The sequence below is a fragment of the Scylla paramamosain genome, unplaced genomic scaffold, assembly GCF_035594125.1.
Source record: "Scylla paramamosain isolate STU-SP2022 unplaced genomic scaffold, ASM3559412v1 Contig65, whole genome shotgun sequence".
Lineage (NCBI taxonomy): Eukaryota > Metazoa > Arthropoda > Malacostraca > Decapoda > Portunidae > Scylla > Scylla paramamosain.
Window position 1 is genome coordinate 102,501 of NW_026973730.1, and position 15,898 is coordinate 118,398.

General features: G+C 39.7%; 1 long non-coding RNA gene across 1 annotated transcript in view; it reads right to left on the reverse strand.

Moving 5' to 3' along the window:
- LOC135098467 (uncharacterized) overlaps positions 1-15,584 on the reverse strand; it is a 34,670-nt gene extending 19,086 nt beyond the window's left edge. Inside the window, exon 1 of the long non-coding RNA XR_010267020.1 lies at positions 14,942-15,584. This is a non-coding gene — a long non-coding RNA (uncharacterized LOC135098467). The remainder of the gene's footprint in view (positions 1-14,941) is intronic.
- Positions 15,585-15,898: the final 314 nt, after the last annotated feature.

Below are 15,898 nucleotides of genomic sequence, written 5' to 3' on the forward strand. Positions count from 1 at the left end.
CAATGACTTGGAAAATGAAATTAGTAGTGATGTTAGTAAATTTGTGGATGACACGAAGATAAGTAGATTAATTATGTGAGAATCGGATGCCATCGCCTTGCAGGCAGACTTAGATAGGATGAAGGAATGGACAGACAGATGGCAAATGCAGTTTAACATAAAAAAAAATGCAATGTACTTAGCATAGGTACAGGAAACCCACACAGTAGATACACAATAAACAACTCGGCTCTGGTAAGTTCAGGGTACGAGAAAGATTTAGGAGTTATAGTTAGCTCTGAACTCCGTCTAAGAAAGCAATGCATAGAGGCCAGAAACAAGGCAAATAGTGTATTAGGATTCATTTTTAGGAGTGTTAAAAGTAGAAGACCTGAAGTAATATGAAAGTTAGCGCTGGTCAGACCTCATCTAAACTACGCTGTGCAGTTCCGGTCCCCACATTACAGGAAAGATATAGGCCTATTAGAATCAGTACAGAGGAGAATGACTAAAAGGATACAGGGGATGAGGAGTGTTCCTTACGAAGCGAGGTTGAAGCGGTTAAATTTACATTCTTTAGAGAGACGTAGGTTAAGAGGGGACCTGATAGAAGTCTTTAAGTGGTAAAAGGGTTATAACAAGGGAGACGTAAGCAAAACTCTTAGAATCAGTAACCAGAACAAGACAAGAAATAATTGGTTCAAGCTTGAAAAATTTTATATTTAAAAAGAGAAAGGAAGAAATTGGTTCTCAAATAGAGTGGTAGATGAGTGGAACGGACTCAGTAATCAAGTTGTTAGTGGTAAGACATTAGGGAGCTTTAAGAGAAGATTAGACGAATTTATAGATGAGGACGATAGGTGGAAATAGGTAGGTATATTTCATACAGGGACTGACACGTGTAGGCCTGATGGCTTCTTGCAGCTTCCCTTATTTCTTATGTTCTTATGTTCTTAATATTCACTGGTAAATAACAAAAGGAAAACTTGAATTGAAGGTCAAAACGAAAAGAAAAATAGAACAAATCTTATACCAAAAAAAAATCATACATTTTGTTTAATTATGAAATGAAAAGAAAATAAGAAAAATCAATGGTCCTCTCACCTGAGCTGTTAACCTAATCCCAGGCAGGACAGGTACAATTAAAGGTAACCACATCAGCAAAAGAACACGAATATTATACAAAAAGAACATCATCTTTGTTAAGTAGTAATGGAATAATGAAAGACAAATACTTACATAAAACAACAGAAATATTATACAGAAAGGTCATTATTTTTCTTTAGCTACATTATAAAAACGTGAACGAGCAACAGCCAGCAGTAATTACACACTGGCTTGGGAATAAAGGTAGACAGGTGAGACTGAAGTGGTCTGGACGTGTCAGGAGGAGAGACCAGGAACATGTGGGAAGGAGAATGCTGGAGAGGTATGTACCAGGCGGGAGAAACTCAACTGGTGGGAGTGAAAAGAGAAAGACACGTGAATGTTTAATGATGTAATGAAAGAAGACATGCTTGTACTGAGTGTGACTGAGGAAGGGAAGAAGACCTGAGTGTGAATGAGGAAGTGTGACTGAGTGATGACTGAGGAAGTGTGACAGGAAGTGTGACAGGAAGTGTGACAGGAAGTGTGACAGGAAGTGTGACTGGAAGTGTGACAGGAAGTGTGACAGGAAGTGTGGCAGGAAGTGTGACAGGAAGTGTGACAGGAAGTGTGACTGGAAGTGTGACAGGAAGTGTGACAGGAAGTGTGACTGAAGAAGTGTGACTGGAAGTGTGACAGGAAGTGTGACAGGAAGTGTGACAGGAAGTGTGACAGGAAGTGTGACAGGAAGTGTGACAGGAAGTGTGACAGGAAGTGTGACAGGAAGTGTGACAGGAAGTGTGACCAGAAAAGAAGAAGGAACATAAATAAATAGACGAGAGATTTTATTAACTCCTTACTTCCTTTCTTCCCTGCAGTACAAATTGTGAGGAACAGTGAGGAAGGGATAAGGAGAAGGAAAAATGGCAAACAATATATATAAACAATAGCATTACTGGAAATGGAAAGAGAAAAGAAAAATTATAAGATGCACAAAAACAATGAAATGTAACCACAAAAAAAAAATAAATAAATAAATAAATAAACCTCAAAAGGAAACTGAAACGAAAGCAAAACACACACAAAAAAAAGATAAATAATAATAAATAATAAATAAAATAAGATAAATAAATAAATAAATAGGTAAAATGACAAGAACAGTTCATTGACCTCGCTCGCCTCTCGTGGCCTGGCCTGTCACCTTAAAAAAAAGATAAATAATAATAAATAATAATAAATAATAAATAAAATAAGATAAAATAAATAAATAAATAAGTAAAATGACAAGAACAGTTCATTGACCTCGCTCGCCTCTCGTGGCCTGGCGTGTCACCTTAATGAAAGCACACCTGATGAAAAGAAGACAGGTAGCTACAAATGTAAACACACCTGAGAGTAACACCTGACACCTCCACTGAACCACCGATGCACAGACAAAACCTCCTACATAAAAATAGCAATGTGGTCTGCTCACAGTCTTTTCTCTCTACAGTCTTTCCATTTCTAACTATACACCTTCCTCTGTCCAAACTCTTCTTCATTCACCTTCTTCCTCTAATTAAAGTAAAAAGTAAAGTGACACCTGAGCATGTGTGTATGTACCTGCGCGTCAGTCACTCTCCTGTCACTCACCGATAACACGTCAAGAAGCACAGATGAGGAAAAGAGGAAGGGCTTGTTCGCTAACCACTTCCATTAACGACAGGAGGGAGGGAGGGGAGGAGTAACATAAATTAACATATAAAAACAGTGGTGACTCGTACGATAAAGTCAACACTGTTAGTAATTAAAAGACGCAAGATTGTAAAGAAAGAATGAAAGAAAATAGAGATAGGAGTATTAATTAACAAATACAAGGATATGATGGTTTATAGGAAATTATGATGGTTTATAAGAAGGATATCTGCTGAAACTACGTATTACTACTATAAAATGCATGCTAAAAATTAGGAATGAATAATGGTAAGGCTTCCCCCCCCCCACCATCCTTCTCCTCTGATGTTGCACCTGAAAGAAAAGGAGTTAGAGAATATTATATACCTCGTAGTAAAGGAACGCATGGAAATATAAAAAAAAAAAAAAAAGTAATAATAATAATATCAATGAACACACAGGATGATATTGGTTTGTATTTTTAGATGTTTTAGTGTTTTACATCGACTAATTATTAACAGCGACTATTGAATTATGACAGTTTTCAGTTTTTTATTTATTTATTTATTTATCTTATTTTTTTTTTATTTATTCATTATTTATTTTTTTTTTTTTTTGTGTGTGTGTGACAGGTTAACGCGAATTCAGCTTTTTATTTATTTATTTATTTATCTTATTTTTTTTTATTTATTCATTATTTATTTATTTATTTATTTATTATTTTTTTATATGTGTGTCTGACAGGTTAACGATAATTCAGCTTTTTATTTGTTTATTTATTTATCTTATTTTTTTTTTATTTATTCATTATTTATTTATTTATTTTATTTTTTTTTTTTTTTGTGTGTGTGACAGGTTAACGAGAATTCAGCTTTTTATTTATTTATTTATTTATCTTATTTTTTTTATTTATTCATTATTTATTTATTTATTTATTTATTATTTTTATGTGTGTGTGACAGGTTAACGCGAATTCAGCTTTTTATTTATTTATTTTTTTTTTTTTTATTTATTCATTATTTATTTATTTATTTTTTTGTGTGTGTGACAGGTTAACGCGAATTCAGCTTTTTATTTATTTATTTATTCATCTTATTTTTTTATTTATTCATTATTTATTTATTTATTTTATTTTATTTTTTTATTTATTCATTATTTATTTATTTATTTATTTATTATTTTTTTATATGTGTGTGACAGGTTAACGAGAATTCAGCTTTTTATGTATTTATTTATTTATCTTTTTTTTTATTTATTCATTATTTATTTATTTATTTTATTTATTTATTTTTTTTTTGTGTGTGTGACAGGTTAACGAGAATTCAGCTTTTTATTTATTTATTTATTTATCTTATTTTTTTTTTTATTCATTATTTATTTATTTATTTATTTATTATTTTTTTATATGTGTGTGTGACAGGTTAACGAGAATTCAGCTTTTTATTTATTTATTTATCTATCTTATTTTTTTTTATTTATTCATTATTTATTTATTTATTTATTTATTATTTTTATATGTGTGTGACAGGTTAACGCGAATTCAGCTTCTTATTTATTTATTTATTTATCTTATTTTTTTTATTTATTCATTATTTATTTATTTATTTTATTTTATTTTTTATTTATTCATTATTTATTTATTTATTTACTTATTATTTTTTTATATGTGTGTGACAGGTTAACGAGAATTCAGTTTTTTATTTATTTATTTATTCATCTTATTTTTTTTATTTATTCATTATTTATTTATTTATTTTATTTTATTTTTGTATTTATTCATTATTTATTTATTTATTTATTTATTTATTATTTTTTTATATGTGTGTGACAGGTTAACGCGAATTCAGCTTTTTATTTATTTATTTATTTATCTTATTTTTTTTTATTTATTCATTATTTATTTATTTATTTTATTTTATTTTTTTTTATTTATTCATTATTTATTTATTTATTTATTTATTATTTTTTTATATGTGTGTGACAGGTTAACGAGAATTCAGTTTTTTATTTATTTATTTATCTATCTTATTTTTTTTATTTATTCATTATTTATTTATTTATTTATTTATTATTTTTTTTTATGTGTGTGTGACAGGTTAACGCGAATTCAGCTTTTTATTTATTTATTTATTTATCTTATTTTTTTTTATTTATTCATTATTTATTTATTTATTTACTTATTATTTTTTATATGTGTGTGACAGGTTAACGAGAATTCAGCTTTTTATTTATTTATTTATTTATCTTATTTTTTTTATTTATTCATTATTTATTTATTTATTTTATTTTTTTATTTTTTTATTTATTCATTATTTATTTATTTATTTATTTATTATTTTTTTTATATGTGTGTGACAGGTTAACGCGAATTCAGCTTTTTATTTATTTATTTATTTATCTTATTTTTTTTATTTATTCATTATTTATTTATTTATTTATTTATTATTTTTTTATGTGTGTGTGTGACAGGTTAACAATAATTCAGCATCGCCAATATGTAACACCATGAGGTCACAAAATCGTCTCTGTGTGCGGTTTTTTAAAGTATTCCTGAAGAGAGAGCTAAGCCTTTAAGAACATGTGCAGTGTGTCACAACAGCAAGCCTAACATACTACACATATTTATTTCAACTACTTTCCTGTTATTTATTCTAGTATTTTGTAATAAGTCTGATTAAGTATGATTTAAGAAGATGCGCAGTGTGTCACAATACCAAGACCACACTGCACATATTTATTTCAACTACTTTCCTGTTATTTATTCCAGTATTTTGTAATAAGTCTGATTAAGTATGATTTAAGAAGATGCGCAGTGTGTCACAATAGCAAGCCTAACATACTACACATATTTATTTCAACTACTTTCCTGTTATTTATTCTAGTATTTTGTAATAAGTATAACTGTTACCTTATTAATATTCTTTCATCATATTGTATCATTTTCTAGTTAATATATTTACAAGGAATTAATTTCTATATATATATATTTTTTTTTTTATATTTCTGTCCTCAATCCAACAGCTCACATGACTAACACATTTGTTTGACCAGTAATAAATGTTTCAAATGTTTCAAATGTTCGGCACACCAAAACACAAGAGCACAAGGGAAACAAGCAAAGACCCAGCTGACCTACATGAGGCACTCCCTGTATGATAGACGCTTGTGTGTACCTGTCCATAACTCTGTCTCTTTTAAAACTCCTCATTGCCTCACCACCACCACCACCACCCTTATTAATGAGTCATTTAACCAAAGATTTACCAAACTGTTCTATTTATTTATTTATTTTTATTTATCTATTTTATTAAACTCCTCATTGCCTCACCACCACCACCACCACCCTTATTAATGAGTCATTTAACCAAAGATTTACCAACCTGTTCTATTTATTTATTTATTTTTATTTATCTATTTTTTTCTCACTCTTTCCTTAAATCTATGTTCAGTGAGCTTGGGCCGCCTGTTGAGTACATAGGATAGCCAGTCCCTTCCTGCAACGCCTTTATATTCCCAGTCTTAGCTAACAGTCCCAAGGGTGGGGTCCCAAGGGTTAAGGGTGGGCGAACCTTGGAGTGGGCAGTGGCGACCCTGTCAGGATGCTAACTGTTCATCTATAATCATTAAGCGCAAGAGATATCAAGTTTCTTTAACTACAACTATCAACTTGAGTCTGTTTCATGTAAGAACCTTTACTTAACTTATTTCGTATCAAGACTGGGTGAACCAAAGAACTCCCAACAGCGACTGTGCTAGGGTATTATTTTGCCTCTTATATAAGGTTTCCAGCTCCTTTAACTACAAGTATTAAGTTGAGTCTGTTTCATGTAAGAACCTCTACTTATTTCGTATCAAGACGGGGTGAACCAAGGAACTCCCAACAGCGACTGTGCTAGGGTATTATTTTGCCTCTTACACAAGGCTTCCAGCTCCTTTAACTACAAGTATTAAGTTCAGTCTGTTTCATGTAAGAACCTTTACTTATTTCGTATCAAGACTGGGTGAACCAAAGAACTCCCAACAGCGACTCTGCTAGGGTATTATTTTGCCTCTTACACAAGGCTTCCAGCTCCTTTAACTACAAGTATCTTCAACTTCAGTCTGCCTCATATGCCACAGCAAGGCCGGGTGTCCTAGCAGCGGGCAAAAGCCACTCTGACAGGTCACTGATTATCTACTGTTATTTAATAAACGGAAAAAGGATGTCCAGCTTCTTTAACCACAAATAAAATCTCATCAATTTTGGTCGCTTCACATGAGAACACAAAAGAAGAACAGACACCAGATTTACCGGTCTGTATCGAGAGAGTGTCCATCTATTTACTAATGGCAGTGAAGTCCGTGTGGAAGAACAGGACGGATGTACGAGTATAACAAGGCTCTCCCCAAGTCCACCTGTCCCTCCACCACCTCTACCTATCTTTTGTCCCCGTCTAATCTTCAATAAAACGTGTATTTTTTCTTACCCTAAACCCTTTACCACAATAAACAAGTGACTCACCTATGCCACTAATAACACAAGGCAACGTGAGACTAAACAAGAATGAAATGAGTGGCCAATATAAAATTCCTTTCCTTTTTACCTTCAACTCTTCACTACTTGAGCAAACCTACTGAATACACAACACACTATTCTATACCGCTAAGGGCACGGCAGGATGAGACTGAACATATAGACTATACGAGGTGTGTCATTAAAGTTCCAGGACTGGTGTCCTAAAAGATGAATTTCAAACCCAAGCCACAAACCACCATATTTCCCCTTCAAAGTAATCCTTCTGGAGTATACAACTGCGCTCCCAACCCTCTACAGTCACTAATCTTTTTCTTACGTGCTTTTAAAATCATGTCCTCTGTTGCAGGTCGTTTAACAATGAGCGCTGAACAGCGAACAAACTTGAAGTTTTTGGTGCAGTTGGGGAAAACGCCGTCAGAAGCACTGGGTATGCTGCAAAAAGTGTACGGGGATGAGACAATGTCACGCTCACGTGTTTTTGAGTGGTGCAAGAGGTTCAAAGAGGGCCGGGAGGACGTGGAAGATGACCCCAGGAGTGGAAGACCCTCAACGAGCAGGAATGAGGCCAATGTTGAGCGTGTCAAGCAGATGGTGCGTGACGATCGTCGGTTGACTGTTCGAAAGATCGCAGATGAGCTTGGCATGAACCACAACAGCGTGTGGAAGATTATCACTGAAGATCTGGGCATGCGGAAAGTCTGTGCGAAGATGGTGCCGAGACTCCTGAACGATGACCAGAAGGGACGACGCATGCAGGTGTGTCAGGACATCCTCGAGCGTCTGGAAACTGAACCAGACTTGCTCAGGAGAGTCATCACCGGCGATGAGTCCTGGGTATTTGAGTACGACCCGGAGACCAAACGCCAGAGCCTTCAATGGAAGAGTCCGGCGTCGCCACGGCCGAAGAAAGCAAGGCAGTCCAGGTCCAGCTTCAAGGTCATGTTGATCGCTTTCTTCGATGTGAGGGGCATCGTCCACTGCGAGTTCTTGCCACAGGGCCAGACAGTCAACCAACATGTGTACAAAGAAGTACTGCGGCGTCTGCTTCGTGCAGTGCGCGAGAAGAGGCGGGAGTTGTGGCAGGGCAACTCGTGGCTGCTTCACCACGACAATGCGCCTGCTCACAATGCCCTGAGCATCAGAGAGTTCTTGGCCAAGAAGAACATCGCCGTGCTGGAGCAACCGCCCTACTCACCTGACCTCGCTCCGTGCGACTTCTTCCTCTTCCCCAAGCTCAAGGAGGTCATGAAGGGGACCCGTTTTGATGATGCGGACGACATCAAAAAGGCCGTGACGACGGAGCTGAGGAGCATCCCGCAAGAATCCTTCCAGCAGTGCATGCAAGCCTGGCAGAGAAGGATGGACAAGTGCATGCGGTGCCAGGGGGATTACTTCGAAGGAGATAACCTATAGTTTGTAGCCTGGATGTGAAATAAAACTTGTGTGGCACCAGTCCTGGAACTTTAATGACACACCTCGTACATCACCGCTTCTATAAACATACCTTCTTTTACCCTAAGCTCTCCACCACGTCACCCTAAGGTCTCTACAGTACCAAACGAGCAACACAACACACTCACCCTTGCCATTGATAAGCGGGCAGGACAGGATGAGACTGAACAAAGAACATTGGTCGTCGCCTGAGCTACATGGAGGTTAGGTCCGGGTAAGGCTCTGGCCAGCATGAACAGTAAGTGACGTTCTTATCTGCCGTGAACTCCATCAGGTCAAAGAACATTGGTCTGCCGTGAACTCCATCAGGTCAAAGAACATTGGTCGCCGCCTGAGCTACATGAAGGTTAGGTCCGGGTAAGGCTCTGGCCAGCATGAACAGTAAGTGACGTTCTTATCTGCCGTGAACTCCATCAGGTCAAATCCTCCGTTGGGCTCTCTAACCTCCTTTTCTTGGTGGGTTGTTTGGCCTCTTCCTTCCTCTGCGTCTTCGCCTTCTCGCTTAACGTCTCTTGGTCGTTCATTGATTGCTGCTTCCTCTTCCTGCTTTTGGATCGCGTTGTAAACAGTGGTGCGTGAAAAACTTCACAAGGAAAGCCAGGCATGGTTTGAGCCCTGGCGGCACCCACCACGCGCACCAATCAGAGGCCTCCATTTGAACCTAACAGCCAATCAGATGCAAGAACGATACAACTATATATCATAAGTCTTCCGTGGTGCATTAAGTTTGAAGTACGTACATAACAACTTGTTTTTCTTTTTGTTGTTGTGTAAATGCTACTATGGGTTTGAGAGGCCGTGTTACGTCGTTTTTCTGGAATACTCTAACAAACAGGTGAATTATTTCCGTTAGTAGGGTCCAGTGAGAACAGTGTGATGTATGTATATTAAGTGCGGATTCTGAAATGCGTCCGCGTCTTATCTAGACAACCTTTAACAGGCTCTCGTGGGAATTAGTGGCATTTCCAAGCGTGTGTTTGTCATTGCAGTGATAGGAGTGACAGTAGTTCAGCCTTATTAATCGGGACAGTTTAGAGAAAGTGACTAATCAATTCTGTGGTCTTTGAAAACAATCGTGATGGCAGAACAAAGTCTTTCAGAACACCGGCCTTGCACTTAGGTGGCGTCGTGAAGGATGAAGCAGCAGAGACAGTCGACCAGCAAGTCACTCATTTCCTTCGTCCCAGGAGTATCTGTCCTTACACCCGCGCAAACCACCAACATTCGCCTCACTCAAACAAGCTGTCACCCATGCAACCAGTCTGTCCATTACAGTATTACCAACATTCCAATCATCATGGGTGTGTCGTGTCTTCAAAATTCATGTTTACTTTGCAGAACAGTGAAGCTTGTCGTGGCGTCAGCAATTTTATGTTTCGCTGCTTGAAGAATTCCAGTTATTGTTGACGTGTCATTTCTTCATTTGTCATACTTTATAAAATTGTGCATGTTTTCACAGCAGACAAACTGGTGCTTCCTCGGTACACACACCAGGAGAAGACTTCCTGCATGGTGGTGCACTCAATTTCTTCAAGTAGTGCACAAGGAAGAGGACTTTTGAAAACATGAGGAGCTGACGCACAATGAAGCAGCTGATACAACAGCACACAATACGGCAACACTTTACTGCTCACTCAAAGTATGGCAAGGACACTGACTTCCCTGAATGAGACGACACGATGAGCTCAGCGTGAGAAAATCAGTGTGCATTTGGCAACGTGCCTCCAGAGTGTTTACAGGACAGCGGTGATCTGCCACCTTGTCCTCCTTGCCGTAATACCCAATCCTTGCGTGTAATACCCATTCACCTCCACCTCTTGTACAGTGTAGCCACTTCATACACTATAAAGTATCTTCAGAGTCCACCTATAAAATCACCACCATATTTGTCTTTTCCACTTGTCACGCCAACCTCAACTGGAACACGACACATACAAGAACAACCTCAACTGGAACACGACACATACAAGAACAACCTCAACTGGAACACGACACATACAAGAACAACCTCAACTGGAACACGACACATACAAGAACAACCTCAACTGGAACACGACACGTACAAGAACAACCTCAACTGGAACACGACACGTACAAGAACAGGCTGAGGTTTTACCAACACTAATTTTACCTTTTTCTTAACCTTTTTCTCTCTTTTTATTGTAAACACTTTTTTTACTTGTTTGATGAAATTAAATAAAAAGTAAATAGTATTAATTACACCTGAAAAAATGCACAGAACAGATTTAAAATAGATAACAAGAACATTCGTTATAAATACAGGCAAAGTCTTGATGTCAAACACACACATTTATCATATCGTACCCAAAGCAGTGTGCCAAACTATCGTACCCAAAGCAGTGTGCCAAACTATCGTACCCAAAGCAGTGTGCCAAACTATCGTACCCAAAGCAGTGTGCCAAACTATCGTACCCAAAGCAGTGTGCCAAACTATCGTACCCAAAGCAGTGTGCCAAACTATCGTACCCAAAGCAGTGTGCCAAACTATCGTACCCAAAGCAGTGTGCCAAACTATCGTACCCAAAGCAGTGTGCCAAAGTATCGTAACCAAAGCAGTGTGCCAAACTCACAGAAATACAAAACGCAACACAAGTCACTTTACATAAAACAATATTTTACAAGGTCTAGTTCCTCAAATATAGCAAAAAGAAAGAATACTAAAAAAATAAAATAAAAAGTTGTATAATATGCGGCAAAGTTTCCTCCTGTGCTGTGTATTAAGTGAGGGGCTAACTTAGGCTCTTCGAAATTAAAAGTTTAGCGATTTATCTATGTATTCTTTATGTAGGAACTGGCCAGGGGCTGCAAAAATTTCATAAGAAAGGGACCACCGGGGTGCTAGGTACTAAAGAAAAAGGACAGAACGGATAATCCAAAATTTGAAAAATGTTTTGACTCTTCCCCCTTGAAGGGATTCTGGGATTCTTGGGATTCTGGAACTCCCAAGCAGGGACTTCCAGAGTTTAACAGTGAAAGGATTAAAAGATTGTGAATACTGGTTAAAATCCTGCATTTGGGCATTTGGGAAGTGAAGAGAATAGTGGTGGGAGAAAATAGAAGGTCTTGTGCATCGAGGCATGAGGAGAGGAGAGGCATGCAGTTAACAAGATCATAAGGGCAGTCCGCGTGTTAGTAGAGGCAGAAGGCAACAAGAGATGTAACATTGCGGCGAAGAGAGGCTGAGTCAGTCAGTTAGAGGAGAAGGCTGATAGGACGAAACACTTCTGATTCCAGCCTGTTCACGAGTGTTGAATCCCCCTCCCCCCCTCCCCCCTCATATGAGAAGAGTACTCGGATCACCTGAAGATCCGCCACCCCACCCAGCCGCACTCGGGGTGGCAGATCTTCAGGTGAGACAATCTGGGGTGGCAGATCTTCAGGTGAGACAAGCTGGGGTGGCGGATCTTCAGGTGAGACAAGCTGGGGTGGCGGATCTTCAGGTGAGACAATCTGGGGTGGCTGATCTTCAGGTGAGACAATCTGGGGTGGCGGATCTTCAGGTGAGACAATCTGGGGTGGCGGATCTTCAGGTGAGACAATCTGGGGTGGCGGATCTTCAGGTGAGACAAGCTGGGGTGGCGGATCTTCAGGTGAGACAAGCTGGGGTGGCGGATCTTCAGGTGAGACAATCTGGGGTGGCGGATCTTCAGGTGAGACAATCTGGGGTGGCGGATCTTCAGGTGAGACAAGCTGGGGTGGCGGATCTTCAGGTGAGACAAGCTGGGGTGGCGGATCTTCAGGTGAGACAATCTGGGGTGGCGGATCTTCAGGTGAGACAAGCTGGGGTGGCGGATCTTCAGGTGAGACAAGCTGGGGTGGCGGATCTTCAGGTGAGACAAGCTGGGGTGGCGGATCTTCAGGTGAGACAATCTGGGGTGGCGGATCTTCAGGTGAGACAAGCTGGGGTGGCAGATCTTCAGGTGAGACAATCTGGGGTGGCGGATCTTCAGGTGAGACAATCTGGTGGGGTGGCAGATCTTCAGGTGATCCGAGTACTCCATACATGACAGTGGGTAGAGTCACCACACTCGTTAACTTCCATATCTTTCTCCTCCTCTCCCTCGTCCTTAAATCCTTGCTTTGTACCCTTTCTTGGTTCCTTCCTTCTGCACCGCTCCGCCTTGCCCTCTTTCATTCTTTCTTCCTTCACTTTCTTTGTCAGATTACACTTTCCGAAAACTGCACTTGTATTCCTTCACTTTATCTGGAGTCCTTTCACTTTCCTGCACTTAAAACTCTTTCATTTGACCTGCTGGTGATGAAAAGGTATGGCTCCGTTCATCCGATCCTGCTGCTGCTGCCTGTGTGTGTGTGTGTGTGTGTGTGTGTGTGTGTGTGTGTGTGTAATCTGATAGTTACTTATTTTGTATTTATTAACTTATGGTGTTACGTTGGTTTGTGGTTCAATAATTTTGGATGTCTTTATAAATGTAATCATGTTTTGCTGTTATATTATAAGCTATGGTACATGGACGTGTGTGTGTGTGTGTGTGTGTGTGTGTGTGTGTGTGTTGCAGGGATGCCAGGTACACACAACCGTCCAGAGGTGTCAGAGAGTCGTCACAAGTGAAACACAAGCACATAATTTATCCGGATCGGAAACACAAGCATACCCCCTCCGCCATCCGAGGCTGGGCGGCGACTGGCGGCGGGACTGACTGTGTGTGTGATCTGAGCGCCGCGGCTGTCTCACTCTTCTGATCGGAGCGCCAACACAGCTTTGGATCACGCCTCCTTGTGTTTGATGCCTGTGTTCTGAAACGCCTCGCTCTCTCAATACGACAATGTTCAAAGGCCACAGACTTGATCAGCCGAGTTCTCTAGAGTCTTTTTCTTGTTCATAACAAGGGAATCTTGTTTATCTGCCACCAGAAATATAAAAACACCCTTGAGGACCATTGCAACTTCAACTACAGTCTTCTGAAAGTAGTGGAGGCGTGGCACAGACGTGTTTCAAAATAGTCCTTGGTTCTGTGAGGTTCTCCTTTTGTTGTGAAAGTCCGTTTTCTGTGAACTTGAAAGAAGTGTAACCATGTTTCGTATAAAAAGCAAATACGTAATTGTGGGATGCATTACGCCACGAGACTCTGCGATATGCAATAATTTACACCACATATTGCATTAGTAGCAGTAGTAGTACTATTTTTCTCTTCCCCTCCTCCTCCGCCTCCTCCCTTCATGGACACTCATCATTTACACTCACTAACCTAGTTTTGCTGACGCCAAGGTACACCCACACACTCATCCAGGACTTCCTTCCCTTCAGGAGTAACAATATCGAGCAGCCTAAAACAGCCAACAATGTCCGTAAGCCGTAAACAACCCGAACAAAATAATTGTCTTAATCGGCAGATCATTTGAACATAAATGAAAGAAATGATCCTCACTCTGTACAACCCCTTGGTCCGTCACCTCCAAAGCACTACCCGACCAAGCGGCCTTGAGAGAAAGGGAGAGTAGGACGCCAGGACGGCACCAGTGGCGCAACACCGCGACAGTGAGGCGGATCCTCTGGACCACTGCTTCCCAACCTTTTATAAGCTCATGGACCTTCAAGCGAGCTTTTGAGATATTCATGTACCCTAACACATAGGATAATGAATTACAAAAAAAAAGAAAATAAATAAATAAAAAATGCATAGTTTCAAGACTGAAAAATATAAATTAAAGTAGCAGGTCTCTGTTTTAATAATAAAAAATAATCACCCCATCCTACGTAACTGTTTTATAAGTACTAGATGTACTATAAAGCAAAATGCTACAACTCAAAACCTGTGAGGCGCGAGTTGCGTCCAAGTGTTATATACAATACGCTAATTTGTAATATTTTAATTTAAGTTTAAATTAATTTCTTACATGACACAATTTGCTTCAGGTATATGCATTAGAGTACTACTGTGCACTCTAATACATACTGGCCATGTCATGTACATGCTACATGACACAATTTTGTTTCTAAAACATCTTTGTCTACTGTGCACTCTTACATGCACTAGCCATGTCATGTACCCTATTATTTCCAAGTATCCTTTGAAAAACATCATGCGCCCTAGGGTGCACCATGTACCCAGCTTGACCATCACTCTAGACTACCACCTAAATATAGGGCAGGGTTGGCGGGAACGAGGGAGGGGCGGGGAGGCATCCCCAGCGGGGATACCGAGGCAGCGGGAGGAAGGCCACTGCCAGGCCAAGTCAGCTGTACTAGTTTTAGGGAATGGACACAAGCCTTACCAGATGTGGTCGAAGGGCAGATGGTCCATCTGAAGGCGGCAGAGAGGAGCAGTTCATGGCCTCACCGGCTCGGGTGGCAGTAGCAGCCGGCTGATCACCATTACAGTCTGGCGCCCATCAGCTGGCTGTCCGGCACATGTGCACCACCCACGGCCTTAACGACAGAGTACACCTCTGGTCACAGGAGAAGAACAACGAGACGTCCTTGCACGTCAACGACTCAGGCGAGAAAGACAAGCATTGATGTCACTCCTCACGACCAAGTACACTGCGCAGTGCGCACACGAGACAGCTATCGTGGTGTCCGTCCGGAATCCGGCTTCGTTCCAACTTTGGATTCGGATTATTCATGTTTGGACTGCATTGGTTTTAATATATATACACCATGATGGGTATTTTATCATCTGAGGTAAAGCAACATTATAATGAACATGTCCACAACCTCCTGGCTTCGCTCATTTCACCAGTTCACTACGGTTTTCAATCCTCGCCTGCTGTTCTTGAATATTACCAACCACCGCTTGTTTTATGTTTGGCCATCCTTTGACATCGCTAGACAAATATTTTAACTCATACGACAGAAACAGCAGAAATAATGATTCACGATACCCGCCATGTTCACGAGGAACCACCTCAACCAAGGAATGTACACGATATGTAGAATTCTTGACCTCCACCAAACCATGGATCCCTGGTGGGTCACACTGCACCATGCTACACAGAATGCCTTGGATCACAACTTTAGATGGATCCCCCATGAATAGAGGCATCTTAGTAGGGGGTCTGCACTCCAGCAAGGAGGGAGACAAATCCCACAGCTCCTTTCCTCTCGGCCCGGAGTGGAATCCTCATCCTCTCAGCTGAGCCAATGGAACGTGCTGCGTGACAGGTCTCAACTTACTCATCTCAATGAAGCTCAAGTCTGTAGCTTCCTTGGATTTAAACCAGAAAGTCCAG